This window comes from Macaca fascicularis, chromosome 10 (assembly GCF_037993035.2).
Source record: "Macaca fascicularis isolate 582-1 chromosome 10, T2T-MFA8v1.1".
Lineage (NCBI taxonomy): Eukaryota > Metazoa > Chordata > Mammalia > Primates > Cercopithecidae > Macaca > Macaca fascicularis.
In genome coordinates, this window is record NC_088384.1 from 14,762,192 (window position 1) to 14,768,760 (window position 6,569).

Sequence of the window (6,569 nt, forward strand, 5' to 3'; positions counted from 1 at the left end):
TTCCTATTTACGTTGACGTCATCAGGAAACAGAGAAGCAGAAAGAGGAAGCAGTGCCAGCCCAGGACTACTTTGCTAATAGTGCACGTGACTTTTCTTACTTCCAGAAGGCCTTCTACTCCACCTTATCTTCTTACAAACTTCTAGGCCTCCTTCAAGCCTCAGCTGACACAGGGCCTCCTCCATGCAGCCTTCCCTGACTCCTCGATGGCGATGCAGGTAGAAATGGCTGCAATAACCACAGCTGGTTTGAGCCCAGAGCCAGGCAGATCTGGGTTGGACTTCCAAGTCCACTGCTTCTTAAAGTGTGTCCTTACGCAAATCATCTGCGTGTTACTTCCCCAAGCCTTGGGACATCCATCTGTCTGTTACTTTTGCAGAAGCATCTACAAACCTGGAAGGAGTGTTGAGGGGATCCAGCGAGACTATGTGCAGGAAGACCTTAGCTCCGAGCTGGCCAGAGGAGAACCCCTTACAAGTGGTAGCTGGTGGTATGTTGATTTCCCCCATGTCCTCTTTGCCCTGCCGTCCCACCCCACCATGTGTCATATGGTCATGCATGTTCATGGCTGTCTTTCCTCCGACACTATCTTCAGTGCTGGCTTGAGTCTGGCTTGCATTTCCCTCCCAAATACCTAGCACATGGCCTGGTACAGAGGAGACCTTTAGTGACTGTGTGTGAATGAATGAATGAATGAATGAATGGCTCCCTGAGCACAGCAGGGCTAGCAGAATTAAGGTCAGATGAGTGAGGCACTCTCTCGGGCTCAAAATTTAAATAGGCATCTCAAAATTCAGTAATCGATATAAGTAATATTTTAATGCAATATGGTTTAAAAAAATCTCAATTAATGCAGAAACTATTCATGGTGAACCAAATAGGAAAAGTTTGAATAAAGACAGAATGAGTCACAGTGCCAAGACACAACACAATGCAGTCAGATTTCTCCTACATGGGGCTATCTCCCAGGGGAAAGGGCAACAGACAGGAATGAGGGGAATGGAGGGCAAGAATGAGGGGAATCGAGGAAATGGAGGGGCGGGAACCTGCCTCAAAGCCACTGGAATTCTGGCTTGATTGTTCTTTGCTTTCCTCCTACCAGGAAGGGCAGGGTTGGCCAGGAAGAGCTGGCAGGGCCTCACCCTGGCAGAGAAAGCCCAGGGTAGAGGAAGGCATGGGTGGTTCTCTCGGGCACTCCAGCCAGTGTGATGTCTCTGCCTGGCACGGAAAAACCCTGCAGGGGATTCTCCAGGGCTGGAGAGGATGGAATTAAAGCGACATCCCAGCCTCTCTTTTCTCCCAGGTGTCCCCACTCTGCCTGTCTTTCCTGAGCTCCTCTGTGGGACTGGCAGGCTGCAGGCCTGGATGCCCTCAGGAGCACAGAGGATGCTGACTGGTGGAGAAACGAAGACCCCGAGACTCTGACCCAGAATGACTCCGGACACCAGACCCAAAATGTGAAGGAGCCTCAGGAACACCTCAGCCAATTCACTTGACTGATCCTCTCCTTTTAAAAGTTGTCATAGAGCAGCAGAGGATAAAAATCTACATTTGAATAAGTCTAACAGAGTTCTCTCAATAAGTATTAAAAGCTCTAAGCGAGAAGAATCACATTGTCAGGAATTCATTGAATGTTTTTGTTTGTTTGTTTGTTTTCTCCCTCAGTGGTATGTAAAATACCGTTTCTTGCAACTGACAATCTTTTAGAGACTAAGAAACCCAAGAAAATGTTGGCAAGAACGTAGTAGTCATAATGACCAGGGCTTGAGCATTTATGCTGTGAGCAGACCCTGGGCTCGGTGCTTCTCCATCTCTTCCCAGTAACCTTTATGTAGCTGTTACTGTCTTCACCGTACAGGTGAAGAAATTGAGGCATGAAAAGGAAGCTAACTTGTTGAAAGTAGTAACTCGTATATGTTAACATTGCATTTTTTTCCATTTCCATTTTTATTCTGAAACTATTTCAAAATACAGAGTGTTAAAGGAACGGTACAAAGAACTCTCACATACCCTTTGTGTGGAAACCCCCTTTGAGTTTCACTAAGTGTCTCAATAAATGTATTTTCTAGCAAAGGATCCATCTGGGACCGTGCATGGCTCTTAGTTACCGTGTCTTTCGGGTCTCCAGTTTGAAACAGATGCCTTGTTTTTTCCTTGACATCTCGAAGACTGCAGGCTAGTTGTTTTGAATAATGTCCCTCAATTTGGCTCTGTCTGATGATTAGACCGAGGTTATGCTTTTTTGGCCAAAATAACATAGAAGTGATGCTGGATTATTCTTGATGAGTCCTATCAGCTTTCATTGTCAATCTGTCCCATCACTCATGTTGTTCACTCTGATCATTTGATTAACTTGACCTCAGTCAAGTTTCTCTATTGTAAAGTTACTTCCCCTTCCACATCGTAATTTATAAGCATTTGGTAGGGAGATACTTTTAAGCTTTCTCATCCCACTCCCACACCTGTATAATTTCAATATGCAATGATGTTCCTTAATTTAATTAAACATTACCATGGTGATCATTGCCAAATGGTGATTTTTAAAAATTCTGTCATTTAGAAGTCTTAGCCAGAGCAATCTGACAAGAGAAAGGAATAAAAGACATCCAAACAGGAAAAGAAGAAGTCAAACTTTGTCTCTTCTTTGGTGATATGATTTTGTACCTAGAAAACCCTAAAGACTCCACCAAAAGTCCCCTGGAACTGATTAACAACTTCTGTAAAGTTGGAAACAAAATCAATGTGCACAAATCCGTAGTATTTCTATACACCTGTAAAGTTCAAGCTGAGAGCCAAATCAAGAATGCAATCTCATTTGCAATAGTCACACACACACACAAATAAAATACTTACGAATGCCTAGCTAAGCAAGGTCATAAAAGATCTCTACAAGAAGAATCACAAAGCACTGCTGAAAGACATCACAGATGGCACAAACAATTGGAAAAACATTCCATGCTCATGGATTGGAAGAATCAGTATCATTACAATGGCCATACTACCCAAAGCAATCCACAGACTCAATGCTATTCCTGTCAAACTACTACTGTCATTGTTCACAGAATTAGAAAAACTATTCTAAAATTCATATGGAACCAAAAAAAAAGCTCAAATAGCCAAAATAATCCTGAGCCAAAAGAACAAAGCCTGAGGCATCACATGACCCAAATTCAAACTATACTAAGGCTACAGTAATCAAAACAGCATGACACTGGTACAAAAACAGACACATAGACCAATGGAACACAGAAATAAAGCTGAGTACCCACGGCCATCTGATCTTCAACAAAGCTGACGGAAATAAGCAATGGGGGAAACACTCCCTATTCAATAAATGGTGCCATGATAACTGGCCAGCCATACACAAAAGAATGAAACTGGACCCTTACCTTTCACTATATGCAAAAATTAACTCATGGATTAAAAGTTTAAATGTAAGATCTCAAATTATAAGAATCTTGGAAGAAAACCTAGGAAACACCATTCTAGACATCAGTCTTGGGGAAAAATTTATGACTAAGTTCCTGAAAGCATTTGCAATAAAAACAAAAATTGACAAGCAGGTCCTAATTAAACTAAAAAGCTTCTGTGCAACAAAGGAAACTATCAACAGAGTAAACAGACAACCTACGGAATGGGAGAAAATACTCACAAACTATGCATGCAACAAAGGTCTAATATCCAGAATCTGTACAGAGCTTAAAGAATTCAGCAAGCAAACAACAACAACAACAACAACAATAATAATAATAATAATAAAATAACCCCAATAAAAAGTGGGCAAAAGAAATGAACAGACACTTCTCCAAAGAAGACATAAAAGCAGCCAACAGATATGAAAAATGCTCAATATCACTAATCATCAGAGAGATGCAAATCAAAACCACAATAAGATACTATCTCACGCCAGTCAGAATGACTGTTATTAAAAAGTCAAAAAGCAATAGAGGCTGGTGAGGCTGCTAAGAAAAGAAGATGCTTATATACTATTGATAAGAATTAGTTCAGACATTGTGGAAAGCAGTTTGGAGATTTCTCAAAAAACTTAAAACAGAACGACCATTTGACCCAACAGTCCAATTACTGGGTTTATATCCAAAAAAACACCTGTGCTCATATGTTCATTGCAGCACTATTCACAATAGCAAAGACATGGAATCAACCTGGTTGCCCATTAACAGTGGACTGGACAAAGGAAATGTGGTACATATACACCCATGAAATACCACACAGCCATAAAATGAATGAAATACGTCCTTTGAAGCAGCATAGATGCAGCTGGAAGCCATTATCCTAAGCAAATTAATGCAGGAACAAATACTGTATATTTTCACTTATAAGTGGGAGCTAAACAGTGGGTGCTAATGGACATAAAGACGGCAACAAAAGACACAGGAAACTACTTAGAGGGGTGAGGGAGAGAGGCAAGGATTGAAAAATTAACTACCAGGTACTACACTTACCATGCGGTTTGGGACATGAATTATCATGAGATATACTCACATAACAAACCTGCACGTCTAACCCTTGAATCTAAAATAAAAGTTGCCTTTATTAAATAAATAAAATGTCACCATTCCTTTTGCATTTAATAGTTGGCATTCTACCTAAGGAAGAGCTTGTTTTCCTTCTTGTTTTCTTTTTTCACTTATTTAACCAGTGTGGACTCATGGATTTCTATTTTATTAAATGGCTTATAGTCAGTTCCTATCATGATTTATTTTAATGCTCAAATCATGCCAACTTTGGCCAGTGACAGCTCCTTCAAATGGGCTCCTGTGTCCTTTCCAATGATCCCCATCATTCTTTAAGACCTCCCTGCCTTTCAGGCAGCATGAAATGCTCATCCCCTCTCCTGCTTGCTTTGCCCTGGGCTTGGACTTGGGAATTTTCTCCAACGGGTTCGGGTTCCTCATAGTAGAGAATGGTATTTAGAGCCAAGATATACACACAAGGTGACCTTGTTCCCTGCTGCTCAGGTGTCACTGCCCCCCGGTCTCTCATTGGACAGAGCCAGAGAATGAATGAACAAATGCATGTGCTGTATTTACAGCTATATTTTCTTTTTTCTTTTTCTTTTTTCCATTTTCTTGAGACAGAGTGTTGCTCTTGTTGCTCAGGCTGGAGTGCACTGGTGTGATCTCGGCTAACTGCAACTTCCACCTCCCGGTCAAGTGATTCTCCTGCCTCAGCCTTCCAAGTAGCTGGGATTACAGGTGTGCACCACCACGTCCTCCTATTTTTTTTTTTCTTTTTTTTAGTAGAGATGGGGTTTCACAATGTTGGTCAGGCTGGTCTTGAACTCCTGACTTCAAGTGATCCACCTGGCTCGGCCTCCCAAAGCGCTGGGATTACAGACGTGAGCCACCACGTGCGACCAGCTATATTTATTTCTATATCTATCATTTTGAAAACCATGAGTTCACACTTATACTGCCAATTCCAATCCAACACCACAGGGTTCTTTCTAGCTTTCTCTCTGTCTGTATCTGTACCTCCCTCCTTAGCTGTGCCAGACTACACTATTGTGGTCAGTGTATTTACATCGTTGCTCCCCTCCCCCTGCCCCACTGAATATAGCCCACTTCCAAGCTGGGCTGGGTCCTGCCCTGTACTGACACCGTCTGTTATGAGATTGGCTTGTATCTCCCAAAAAGATATGCAGAAGTTCTAATCCCCAGTACCTCAGAATATGACCTTATTTGGAAATAGGGTCTTTACAGGGGTAATCAAACTAAAATAAGGTCTTATGGGTGGACTATAATCCAATATGACCGATGTCCTTATAAAATGGGGAGAGTGTGGACATGGAGACAGCCCTAGAGATAAAACAACTGAAGACACACAGGAAGAAGAAAGTCATGTGACTGGAGGGATCCCACAAGTTAAGGATGACCAAGGGGGCCGGGCATGGTGGTTCCCAGCACTTTGGGAGGCCGAGGTGGGCAGATCACGAGGTCAAGAGTTTAAGACCAGTCTAGCCAACATGGTGAAATCCCGTCTCTACTAAGAATACAAAACTTAGCCAGGCGTAGTGGCGCATGCCTGTAATCCCAGTCACTCAGGAGGCTGAGGCAGGAGAATTGCTTGAGCCTGGGAGGCAGAGGTTGTAGTGAGCAGAGATCACGCCACTGCACTCCAGTCTGGGCGATAGAGCAAGACTCTGTCTCAAAAAAAAAAAAAAAAAAAGGATCACCAGGGATTGCCAGCAACCACCAGAAGCTGGAAGAAGGCAGGAAGAATTCTCCCTAGAGGCATCAGAGGGCATGGCCATGCCGGTGCCTTGACTTTGGACTTCTAGCCTCCAGAAAAGTGAGACAAGACATTGTTATTGTTCTAAGCCACCCAGTTTCTGTTATGACAGCCCTAGGAAATTGGCACACTGTCCTTGTTTGAGTCCTGGCTACCCTTGGACTGCCTTCTGGCCCTTAGCAGGCCTGCCCAGTGACTTTGACCGAAAAGGAAGAAAAAGAGAGAGGGAGTCTGGAATCAGAATATTAATGCAGACCCATCCGCGTCCAAAGGCTGTGTTCCTAACTCTTCTTTTTATAGGCTAATAGGCAAGACCA

At 42.8% G+C, this 6,569-nt stretch overlaps 1 long non-coding RNA gene across 1 annotated transcript; it reads left to right on the forward strand.

Moving 5' to 3' along the window:
- Positions 1 to 73: 73 nt before the first annotated feature.
- Positions 74 to 1,608, forward strand: LOC107130983 (uncharacterized). The gene is made up of 3 exons (XR_001493791.4): positions 74 to 218; positions 380 to 490; positions 1,304 to 1,608. It is a non-coding gene; the product is annotated as an uncharacterized lncRNA (long non-coding RNA).
- The last annotated feature ends 4,961 nt before the right edge of the window (positions 1,609 to 6,569 follow it).